Source organism: Talpa europaea (assembly GCF_964194135.1).
Source record: "Talpa europaea genome assembly, chromosome: 4".
Lineage (NCBI taxonomy): Eukaryota > Metazoa > Chordata > Mammalia > Eulipotyphla > Talpidae > Talpa > Talpa europaea.
This window is the reverse complement of record NC_140070.1, coordinates 106,802,679-106,814,834: the sequence shown is the minus strand read 5'-3', so window position 1 is coordinate 106,814,834 and position 12,156 is coordinate 106,802,679.

Below are 12,156 nucleotides of genomic sequence, written 5' to 3'. Positions count from 1 at the left end.
GAGATGACAGGCCCCTGGCTCTTCCCATGTGGGCCCCACCACCCTCCAGAGAGTGGACACTGTCCCCCACCACCTCGCATTAGCCCACCCTCCTCGCTCTGTCTTTCCCTCCAGCCTCAATTCAATATCCCTCCTGAGGACACTGTCCACCCAGGCATCCGCCCTGAAGCTGCAGCCAGGCCCCCCAATGAGGCAAAGCTACTTGACAGGGGCGCAGCTTCTTTTTTGTTTTCTGGGCTGGGGAGGGGAGGGAGGTCCTGGCTGGCCCATGGAATGAAACCCTCACGGGGTCCGCAGATAAAGGAAGTGCTGACCAGTAAGAATTTTTACTAGGTAGGGGCTAGCTGCAGGGTTGGGGGTCTGAAATCCTACCTAAATACTTGTCTGCTGTAAGAAGGGCGGCCTCAGAACTGAGCATGCTCTTGTGCCCTGCCTCAGTGAACTGGGCTGGACAAGGCTCTGTGCTGGGGTTAAGCCCAGCCAGTAGGCATCCCCCATCCTGAGGTTCCTCCCTCTGGAATCCATCTCAGATTACCTGAGTCTACCCCGCTGGATGACCCTGCACTACTCAGCTATGCTTGTATATCTAGCAGCCCCTGTTGCCTCTGGACTGAAGGGTGCAGCTCTGGGGACTGTCCAGGGATCTGCAGGCCTGGAGCAGGGGGTGGCCAGGCCCAGAAAGACTGTGAGGCCCTCTGACCAGCCAGGAATAGGTAGGCGCCATTACCTGGTTAGAGCAGGCACAGGCCCAGACCCAAGCCAAGTACTGAGGGACTCTGTCTGCAGTGTGAGCTGGGGATCTCCACACCAGCCCTGCCGACTGGGCCCTGGGGACCACTCACTCCAGAAGAAGGGTCCCTCCTTTCCCACCCCTACGAAAATCAGCAGAGAGCCTGGAGAGGGTCTTCTCTCTTCTTCATTATTGCCACGGTTGTCTGAGGAGGGAAAAAGTTTCCAGAACTGCCAGCTCTTACTCTGAATTTGCTCCTTGGAAAAGTGAAAAAGAGAAGAAACAGGAGCAAGCCACCCTCGTCAGCAGACTGGGAGCTGCGTGGGCCCAGAGCTATTTGTGTCCCAGTCTGCGGGGGCCTTAGGGATGCTGATGACAGGCCGGGTTCCCAGTGTTTCGCCCCCACCTGTGGGCGTTAGGACAGATCCCTTCCATCTCTGAGCAGTGAAGGAGGCCGCTGGCAGCGTTCTGGCCACAGTCACACCATCCTCAGGAGTACTGGCCACCAGGCCGGGGCGACCCCTCACCCCACCTCGAGGGGCCGGAAGGAGCTGGCCTCTGCTACCAAGCTTTGTCCCTCTATACTTGGGGGAGCCAGTGATTCCCTCTTCGCTGACCTGATGATTGTTTGATTTATTTTTTTAAGGGAGGTTTGTGCAATGAGAAGTTTATTTCTGTGTGGCTCCCCTGGGCCAGGGCACTATCTAGGAAGGAACACCTGTACTGCCAGCCACGGGAGGTGTGACCTGCGTGAGGGCTGTGTGATGTTTGTCAGGTGACAGCAGGGGGCCACTGTTGTATTAGTGCTAATAAAGATGGTGGTTTTTTAAAATAAAGCCAAACAATGCTGTACCTGCTAAGGCTTGGATTCTGACAGAAACTTACTGCTCCTGATTAATTTTGTCTCCTTGAGTCGCCAGAGGCCTGCTGCCCCCAGGGCACTCCTCTCCTCACCCAGAAAGGCAGATTCCACCCATAGCCTGTTCTCTGAGAGCCAAAATCAGGGACCAGTCTTGGCCTTCAACCAGTGAGGCCCCCAACTCCCTTCTCTAGGCCGGACCTTGATCCATCACAGCTGTCTCCACCTCTCAGCCTCTGGGCGCCACTCCCCTGGCCCACAAAGGAGATGCAGCCTGTCCACTCCTCTCTGTCTCAAAAAACCAGCTGCCAATACCATTTTTTTTGGCAAATTGGTTGCTAACTCACAAGACAGAGGAAATTGGGGGTGGTCAGAGGTCTGGCAGGCCTCATAGTGGCACCATTGCTGGTCTGGACTGGAGTGGCGGCCAGGCTGGTCTTGGTCAGCGCTTTGGTCTCACTCTGGAGAGGAGCCTCTATGCTCTTTCCCCACAGCTCCCGCCCTTCACGCCGCCCCCAGGCCGCCCTATGACCCTCACTGCAGGCCATCTCACAGAGGGGGCTCTTACTCCCCGGGCACACAGGCATTTCCCAGGCAGGTGGACATCCTGGAGCCTGGCAGCAGAGGCTGGTGCCCTGGTCTCTACATCTTATGGCTCGGTTTCTACCTGCCAATCACTCAGCTCTCCTGGTGCCTCAAATGCCCCCAAGCCTTTGGGAGAATGGCTTAACCTCTGAGCTTCATCCCATCTGAAAAATAAGCAGAGTAATAACATCTGCCTGGTGAGGCTGCTGTGACAATCGGATTTAGTGCCTGTGAAACTTCAGCTGGGCATCTCTCAGGTGCAGGAAGGGTTCGCTATGACAATTGCTATCACTCCAGGAGCTGATTTGGGGCTTAAGTTTCAAATTCCTGGAAGAGAGTCAACTTGGGCCCCTGGGACGTAGGTGTCTCCTATTGAGCCAGTTGGCTCAGGCCAGCGACATGCACAGAGCTGGACCTTGGCCATTGAGGACCCAGAGAAAGAGGGTGTGAAATCACTGAGCCAGGCTGTCACCCTGTCTGGGGATGTTTGGCATCCATGGAAGGCACATTGTTGTTCCCTGTTTTTAGGGCCCCGAGACCTGGGTGGAGGGGACCCTGGTCCTGGGCTTTGTGCTTTAGAGCTGCTTTTTTTCAAACTTCGATGTGCCACTGAATCCCCAGGGGATCTGGTTAGAATGCAGGTTCTGGCTCAGCAGGTCTGGAGTCTGTGGTCCTGGCCAGCTCCCGACGCCTGCACTGCTGGTCAGGGACCACATTTCGACAAGCAAGCCCTCAGAAGCCGCTGCTGGGGCCTCTGCCCACACCCCACCCACAGCCCGAGTCACAGGGACAGGGCTGTGTCCCAGAGCCCATGCCCTATCTTTGCAACTATGCTTCTGGATTCTTTTTTTTTGTATAGTTTTTTTTTTTAAAAGATTTATTTATTTATACACGCACTGGGGTATAGGCCAGAGGCGCAGGAGTGTGAGAGAATTCACCAGAGACAGAGCGGGGAGCAGAACAGGCAGACGGACCGAAGTACACTGTTGAGGGGAGCAGCGGGCGAGACAGGAGAGGTCTGCACCCCATGTGGGAAACTCCCTGGCCCGCCAGGAATCAAACCGGCCCTGCAGAGGCTGCGGACAGTTTCTCAGTCCTGTGCTCAACTCACACCACCAGGGAGGCCCTGCTTCTGGATTCTTATCCTAAACACTGCTGGGCCAATTTCTAAGGTTTAGAAAGTCCTCTTCTCTAGGTCCTGCCTCCCATGCGGAGACAAAAGCTGGCTCCTTGCAAGAGGTGTAGATGGAGCTTGAAGAACAGGCTGCAGTGGCCACAAGCACGTGCCCAAGGTCCTCACAGTACAGCCTGGGACCTGAATGGGAAAAGGATGTCATGGGGGTGGACTTATGCTCAAGCCACCTAGATCCCAGTTGCTAGGTCGTTACTAGGTCTGATAAAGCAGAAGACAGTTTGTAGCTTGATTTGTAACTTTTAAACTTGTAACCATTTCGTAGCTGGGCCTTCCAGGGTCTTCTTGTCCTGGCCCCACAGATGATTGGGATGGGTTGGCCTGCTGTCCAGCTCTGACAGTCCTGTTTCTCTCGGCTCTGGAAGACACGCAGAAGGAAGTTAAGGCACGTGGTTCCTGCCCTTGGTCTCATTTGGAGAGGCCACTGGGCTACTGTGATGGAAGAAGGGACAGTGAGAAGGGGAGCCTCCCTCCATCCCCAACAAAGACAGGTTGGTACAGCACATCACACATCACCCCACCTTCAGACTTCCCTGGAGTTTTCTTAACAGGTTTACCATGAGGTGGATTCCTTAGGGTCCTGCTCTTGTAAAAGGTCATGTAATAGGTATAAGTGCTATAATTCTTTCAGAGATATTTCAATGGGTGTGTGTGAATACATCAACTCTAGTTCCACTTTTGCTGTTCACTTTGGCCAAATACTTTCTCCTGTTTCAACTCAGTTCCCAAATCTATGAAATGGGAAATGTGGTTTGTCCCTGTTGTGCCAGCAGACACAGGGGAGGTTCTCTCTGGATCCAAGCAGACAGGAGAGTCCTGGAGCCCTTAGTGGCTTCTTCAGGATTTTAATGATCTTTCTACACATTTGTAGTGAGACAACCAGGTCCAGGGCAGGCAGGGAGGCCAGCGGGCCAGGAGACTGCCGGCCCCCAGCCTCCAACAAATCTGTATGCTTTCTTTTTTGTCTTTCTGGCATTCTCTCATGGTCCAATCATCTCGTAGCTGTTCTCCACCCTATTTACAGCCAGCCTCCAGGCCCAGGTGTGCCCACTTACTCGTGCCTACCCCATACTCCAGGTGTCCTCAATCAGGCACGCATGCACACAGGTGTTGGTCATAGATGCTAATGGAGGGAGGGCGGAAAAAGCCTGATAACTTCCATTTACCCTACAGTCCCTCAGTGATTTCTAGCTCTCACAGTTATTCTTAGACTCAAAAATCTCAGTCTTCACAGACTCACTGTCTTCTGGTCTGTGCTGAAGTGCTGAGGGACCAGGTGGGTTCCTTTCTGATTTCTGCCTTTACCAGCTGCCTCTCAGTTGGCATAAACAGCCCCGAAGCTGTTTCCCAGCCTGAAAGTCATTATGCTTCTGAAGTTCCCAAACTTCAGAATCACCTGGAGGGTTTCTTAAAACACAGAACCCCACCTCCTGAGTCTCTGGTTCCAAGGGTCTTGGGTAGGGCCCCAAAATTTCCGTGTCCAGCAGATTCTTAGGTGAACTGCTGCCGCTCGCCAGGCCGCCTCACTTTGAAGACCACTGGCTCGGGCAGTGTGAGCGCAGAGCCCACGGGAGCAGGCCGGGTGGCTGCACCCCGCGGGTCATGGCGGAAGCCGGGCCCTCCCTGGAGGAAAGGGCTCCGTGTGCCCCTGTCACCGCCTGCCCCCCACCCCCCACACACTTCTGAGTAAGGCTGCAGGGAGAGAAGACTGAATGATTTGCAGGAGGAGGATGCATGCTCAGAATGCCCCTCTCCTTCCCCCCTAACTTCTGATGTCCCCACGGCCTCCAACTCAGCAAAAAAGCCACTTTATACTTTCCACTGTGGCCAGCCTTGGGACACGGGGGAGTGAAGAGAGGGGCTTTGTTCCCTGCTGGGCAGGACATCCTCAGGCAAAATCCCAAAACAAGCAACTTCAGGGCGGACTCTGAAGTCTGTGGCCACCCACTCCCTACCTCACGTTCTTCCTTTCTAGCAGACTCCAGTTTGGCTCAGGAAAAAATATTCCTGGCCAACAAAACAATACTAATTACAAATGACCAGCAACCTAGTTCTGGCTGACAAAACAGAATATGTCTGACTTTTTAAGGGAACAAGCCTAGCCCAGCACTGCCCTTCTCTGCCCAGGGAGCAGGCACAGGGGCTGTGAGATGGAGGCGCTTTCTCTGCAAGCGGCACCGAGCGCGCTGAGAAGGAAACGGTGAGCAGGGCAGAGCGAAAACAGGGAAGCTTTCGGGTCTAGCGGCAGCGCCCAGGCTTGGACAGACCTAATCTGATTCCCTGATGGATGCTAATCAGGTTTCTATTGTTTCAACGGAGTGTTCCTAACCCGCACAGGTGAGAACAGTAAAAAGAGCATGAGATGGGCCCTGGTCAGGGCTCCTGTCGAGGCCTCCGCTGCTTTGTCTGGCGAGGAAGCAGCAGGCCTCCTGCTGTGACGCAGAACCCAGGGCCAGAGCTGGTCCCAGCTGAATGCTGCAGGCCTGGGGCTAAAGGAGGATTTCAGTGATGGGGCTGGAAGTTGTCTTGGGAGTGGGTGAATCCAAGGGCCCGTGTCTTATTAGGGTTCTGCTGAAGGGAGAACCGGAAGCATGGAAATAGAGCTTTCGGCAACAATTCCGTCCCGTTGTCATAGGAGTCTCCCACAGGGGAATCATTTCTAAGTATCTCTTTGACCTCCACCTTGGGGTTCACTTTTGTCCTGGAAACACTGCAGCCCTGTGCCCTACCCCACTCCCCCATCGTCAGGACCAGGGCCAGTAGGAGCTCTTGCTGCTGCCAGGAAGGGCACTGCCTGGTGCCGCTACAGAAAAATGTCTGAGACCCGGGGATTGGCATCAGCAGGTCACACGTCCACCTCTGGGATGTGTGGGTTGGCTTAGTTTGGACCGCAAGTTAGCATCCTGGTCCTGGGGGAACAGAACCATTCCCCCCACAGAAGCACAAGCCTAAGGTTGGGGAAGTCAGGGAGATCAGGGTAGTGCGACTAAAGATGCCCGAAACCACACCGCCCTCCACCCTGGCGCAGCCACAGCCCCATCCTGGGGTGATTCTCTGCAGAGGAGCAAGGGCGGAGCCTACACGGGGAGAGGAAGCACGACGGGTGACCCGCAGAGCATGTTCTTGATCAGGCGAGTGGGAGTCAGCTCAGGAGATGACCTGGGAGCCTCAGTAACTAGGGTCACTGGTTAGACCCTATTACTAAGACTGGGGCTCTTCTGTCCTGCCCCTCCCATCCCGCCCCTGTTGGAAGACCTCCTTGGGACCCTGAATCCAATCCTTGACGAAGTCACTATACCCCCGGAAACCAACCTGTGACTACAGGACGCACCTGAGGGATAAAGAAAACCTCCTCACCTTTGACAATAGTAAAATAACCAGGTTCACTGTGACTCTCCCCTCAGCAGAAAGCTCCGTGCGTGTGTGTGTGTGTGTGTGTGTGTGTGTGTGTGTGTGTAGGGGAAGAAGGGAGAGTTGTAATCATAATGATAAAAGTCAACCTCACTTTGTTTACTTTAAAATAGGCCTTGCCTGGTTAAGGATAAACTAAATTTAGATGATGGATTGACTACCCTCAGCTACCCGCTTTCCTCTGCCTTCCTCTCCCCAAGCCCTTGAGAATTGTTGCCCAATGATCTAACTGTGGCCTCTCCCCAACTGTGAGGCCCGCCTTCTCCTATTTCACGTAACCCAGTCCCTACCAGAGACTGTGACTTACTGAATGAAAAAAAAATGAATAAAATCATGGCTCAGTAGAGCCCCATGCCCAAGCTGCCATCCTCTCAGGATTCCCTCTGGCTCACCGGCAGCCTTTGGCCTCATTTCTTCAGCCCCACTGGGCCCTTGGCATCTTAGCAGGTGAAGCCAAGTACCTGGCCAAGTCATAGGCCATCAGCAAGCCCCACCAGACATCAGCAGGACTGGTGGCATTTTTGGATTTGAACTTGGGAATTTCACAGCATGGTGTCAAATGCTCATCCTGCCCCAGGCATGTCTCCCTGAGTGTGAGGCTGTCTGCTGTTTCCTTGAGTGTGAGCCTCTGCTGACCTGCTGGGAGTGCTCCAGAGTAGCCTCCATGGTGGGAAATTTTCCTTGTCAGCCTGCTAACATGCACCCTAAGACAATAGGTGGGCCAATGGCAAAACTAGAAGAAGAATAATGCTCACCTTGGAGGCTTTATGATAGCAAAATATCTACACAATCTAACTGCCAAACATACTGGCCACAATAACCGTGGTATTGAGTTGGGGAAATGAAAGTTGGGGGTGCTCTCATCGCAATGGAATACATGGGTAGTCTGCAGCCATTACATGAAGGATGGAGCTATATTTACTGTAGTGGAACGGCTTCCACGACATATTGTTGAGTAAAAAGAGCAGGTTATGAAACAGTATATAATCCCATTATCATAAAATCACACACACACAGAACTGTCTGGAAATCTGTTCACCAACTGTTAACAGTAACTATCTCCAGTTGGTGGAATTTAAGGATAATTTTTACTTTGTTCTTTAAACTCCCTATTTTGAATTTGAAAGCATTCTAAATGATTAATCATTTTCATCTTGGAGTGAATAAACAAACAAGCAAACAAAAAAATAAAAGCTCCCTCTGTTCTGATCACAGGCTCACAGGCTTATTCTCTTCTCTCCTGCCAAGCAGTTGAGTCGGCCCAGTGAGCAGGGAGAGGGCTGTGAAGAAGCCAGCCATGGATGCGGCTCTACCACGAGCTGGGGGGCCTGCAAGAAGCCACTTGTCCCTTCAGAGGCTCAGTTTCTTCCCTAAATATCCTTCTCTTGGGCTGGTTGGGAGGGATCAATAGGAGGTGGTCTTTGGAGCAGATGGAGTGAGGCCCCTGCCTGCCCGTGCTAATCCAGAGCTCAAACCCAAGGCCCCACGGACCAGAAACCTGTGCCTATGATTCTGTCCTCTCCAACTACTGCATCCGCTGTGATCCTGCGCCCACAGCATCCTGCCAGGCAGACATGAAGGAAGAGAGGAAAGTCCATGAGGCCAGGGTCATTCCGAGAGAAGTGGACAAAACTCCAAGGTCAGTGGGGTCAGCTACAGGCGCCCTAACATCAGAACCCCCCAGCCTGGTGAAGAGCTGGGGGAGGAAGGGAAGGGCCTGATCAAACAGGCTGCTTCATGCACGCTGGGAACACAGAACCTGCCCAGGTGCCTCCACCACCACACTCTCGGCTTCAAGATATTCCCACCCCGCCCAAACCCCTTCACTCGTTCAAGGGCTCATACAGGTACTAGGAAGGGACCTCAGTGAATCACCCATCCAATCGGTTTGTCCTACCCACTCATCTTTCAGGAAACCAAGCCCTACAGGAGACAGGAACTTTCTGATGGGGTCTTAGCTCCAGCCTCAAGCTCTAAGTCTGCTCCCAGCGCTGGGGTAGCAGGATCCAGTGTACAATACCCAGCAGCAATGCATTCTCTTCCAGGGTTCCCCACCCAGTTTAATAAATGTGCCACACATGTGCCTGAGGTCCCCATTACAGCTGGCCCCCAAGATCAAGCAGACAAATCCATTTAGAGTCTATTCCAAGGATCTTTCCTGGCACCACTGTCATAGGTTGGGTGCCCCAGAAAACACTCGGACCAAGATCTATGTGCGCTTTCTGGGCCATGCTCTCAGGAATACCTGCAAGGGGTCGGGAGCCAAGGGATGGGCAGAGGGCGGAGCTGGAATGCAATGAGGTAGAAAGGGGAACCCCAGGTGATACTACAAGAAACTCTGGCATCCCTTCAGGGTTATCTTGCCTTAAGGCAGGAAAGCCTTACAGTCCCACCTCCAGCCTCCTGCAGATGCAAGTTTGGAGGGGGGTCAGGGTGACACATAACCCTAAGCAAGGTGGTTCTTCAGGTGAGGACAAGTCCCAGGGAGAAACCTAGCTGGCACATCCCAGATTAAGGAGCTGACTACCAATACTCCCAGCAGCAGGGGGATGTTAGGCAGGGGAAGGAGAGAGCACCTCGGTCCTGCAGAAACTCAGGCAGTGGACCACAGTGTCCACTACAGAGTGCGGAAGCAGCTTGCCCAAGATCACACCCCAGGAAACGATGGGACTGAAGTCAAGTCCAGAAGACCAAAGCCCACATCTTAATCCCAATAATCATATAAATGTGTGATGCTTGAAGGGTGTGCTTACCGCAGTGTGCATTGTGCTAGACACTGTAAATATGTCCTCTGCCTCTCAAGACAACTCTCAGAAGAAAGTATTAGTGGGCCTCCCTGGTGGCACAAGGGGTTAAAACGCAACCTATGAAGCTATCTGCAGCCACTGCAGCACAAGTTCCATCCCCGGGCAGGGGGTTACCCACATGGCACAGCAGACCTCTCGACTCGCCCACTGCTCCCCTCAACAGTGTGTTTCAGTCAGTCTGCCTGTTCTGCTCCCCTCTCTGTCTCTGGTGAATCCTCTCACCACCACCCCACCTCCGGCCTGTACCGCAGTTCTTGTGTGCATAAATAAATAAATCTTAAAAAAAAAAAAGACAGTATTACAGCCACATTTTACAGATGAAGAGCTCAAGGCTTGGCAATAACTAACTTGCTCAAGGTCACCTAGCTAATAAACCAGTATTTAAACCAGGCAGTTTGACTCCACAGCCACTACACTAAAATGTCGTACTGGCACATGGACCTTTGTCTGGTAGCTTGCAGACAATCTGCATTTCTGTAAATTGTTTTTGGAGTAAGAGGAGAGTATGGTGAGCCTGGACCGCTGCCAGATCCTGCTGGTCTGCAGTGGGCTGAGCCTGCCTGGGTCAGCTCTGCCCTGCCGGTTCCCTGCCCTAAGCCTGCTGAACTGTGGAGCGCAGGAGCTGGCCTGGGTGGGAAGTCTCGCCACCACTGACAGCCCAAGTCTGCGCAGAGCGGAGGGGCCATAGCAACCCCGCCTCCTGGGGTTGGCCCCAGGATCTCCACTGAATCCCTATCCCTAGGACTCTTGGAGCCAAGGTTTCCAGAGCCGTTGGCAATGGGTCATCCCTATTATCTTCATTGTATTGCTCCATCAGGTCCCTGGGAGGCTGCTGGTAAAAAATGGTTATACTATATATTGCAAAACACCAGGGCTGTGTTCTACAGCGTCACCAGAACTTGACCTTTGGCAGTCAGCACCCCACATTCCATAAAAGTAGTATGTTTCCTCCATGGAATAGAATGGAGCCCTTTCCACCTGTCCTGGCCCATCCTGGGAACCCAGATCCTCATGCCCCAAATCCCTGAGGCTGCATGGGGAAAGCTGACACTGAGGAACAGCCCAGGAGGCCCTCTGTGATGCTGTAACCCAGCTCTTCTGTGTCCCATCTGATTAAGTGTCTCTATTTGGAAGGGACTGTCAGCCTCACCAGGTTTTGAAGAGCAGAGACTGAGCCTGCTCTCTGTCCCATGCATTTCCAAGGCCAGGCTTCATCGAGAACATAGCCAGGACCCAATCAGGCATTTGATGAGTAAATGAATGAATGAGTGAATGACATGAGACGGGTTTTAGTTTTGCATTCCAGAAGTTGAGCTGCACACAGGGGAGTCCCAGGAACACTATGTGGCTGGTCCTCCCTTGAAACTTCCAGACTATGGAGTGACAAAGATGTGTTCTGATGTTGGCATCGAGCAGTGTCTCTCCCCGGTCGAGAGGCTATGTTTGTGTCCTGCATAACAGAGTACCACACCTGAGTGGCTTAGGCAACAGAAATGGATTGTCTCATGGAGTTGGAGGCTAAAAGTCTCAGGTCAAGATGTCAGCTGAGGGCCTCCCCTGGTGGCACAGGAGGTTGAGCACAGCGCTGTGAAGCTGTCCGCAGCCTCTGCAGCGCTGGTTCAATCCCGGCCGGCCGGTGAGAATCCCACATGGTGCAGCAGACCTCTCCTGTCTCGCCCACTGCTCCCCTCAGCAGAGTATTTCATCAGTCTGCCTGTTCTGTTCCCTGCTCTGTCTTTGGTGAATCTTCTCACCCTCCAGCGCATCTGGCCTGTACCCCGGTTCTTGTATGCATGAAAAAATAAATCTTAAAAAAAAAAAAGTTGTCAGCTGAGTTGCTCCTTGGCGTGTAGATCTTCCAAGATCTGCTGTATCTTCACTGGCAGAAGCTATGTGCTTGTGTCTGTGCCCACATCTCTCCTCTTTATAAGGTCACTGGTCACATTTGATTGGACTCCACTGAAATGACCTTATCTTAACGAATTACATTTGTACCACCATATGTCCAAATCAGATCACATTCTGAGGTACAGGGTTGAGATGTCACCATGTGAGCTGGGGAGAGAGTAGGACACAATTCAACTCATACCAGCTGGCCACTATTCTGTTGGCCAGGGTTGGGCACAAAATGCCTCAGAGTTTCTGCCCAACGGCCACCAAGGCCAGACTGTCAAGATGGATGATGGTTGGTTGAGATGCTTATCCGGAGAGACCAGATCCCTTGGGACGCTCCTCCAGTTCCAGCTGTGCTCTGACCCTCCACTGACTCCCCTGGGCAAAGAGACTAAGGACCAGTAGACACCTGCAGGCGCCTGGCACAGAGGTGTTCTCTTAGCTGGGTAGTTTAACACATCTGGGAGAGAGAAACACCTGGCTCTCTGATGCCTGGGCGCTGTGCGCCAGACTTAGTACCATTGGAGTGTGTTCACCCAAATCCATTCCCTCCTCCCTTTCCCTGCCCACCTCCTTTTCTCCATCTCAGCTCCAGCGGCCCCAGGGTACCAGCTGCTCATTCCTCAAACCCAGTTTTGTCCACTGTGGACTGCAAAGGTAGTACCTTACCAACAGTCAT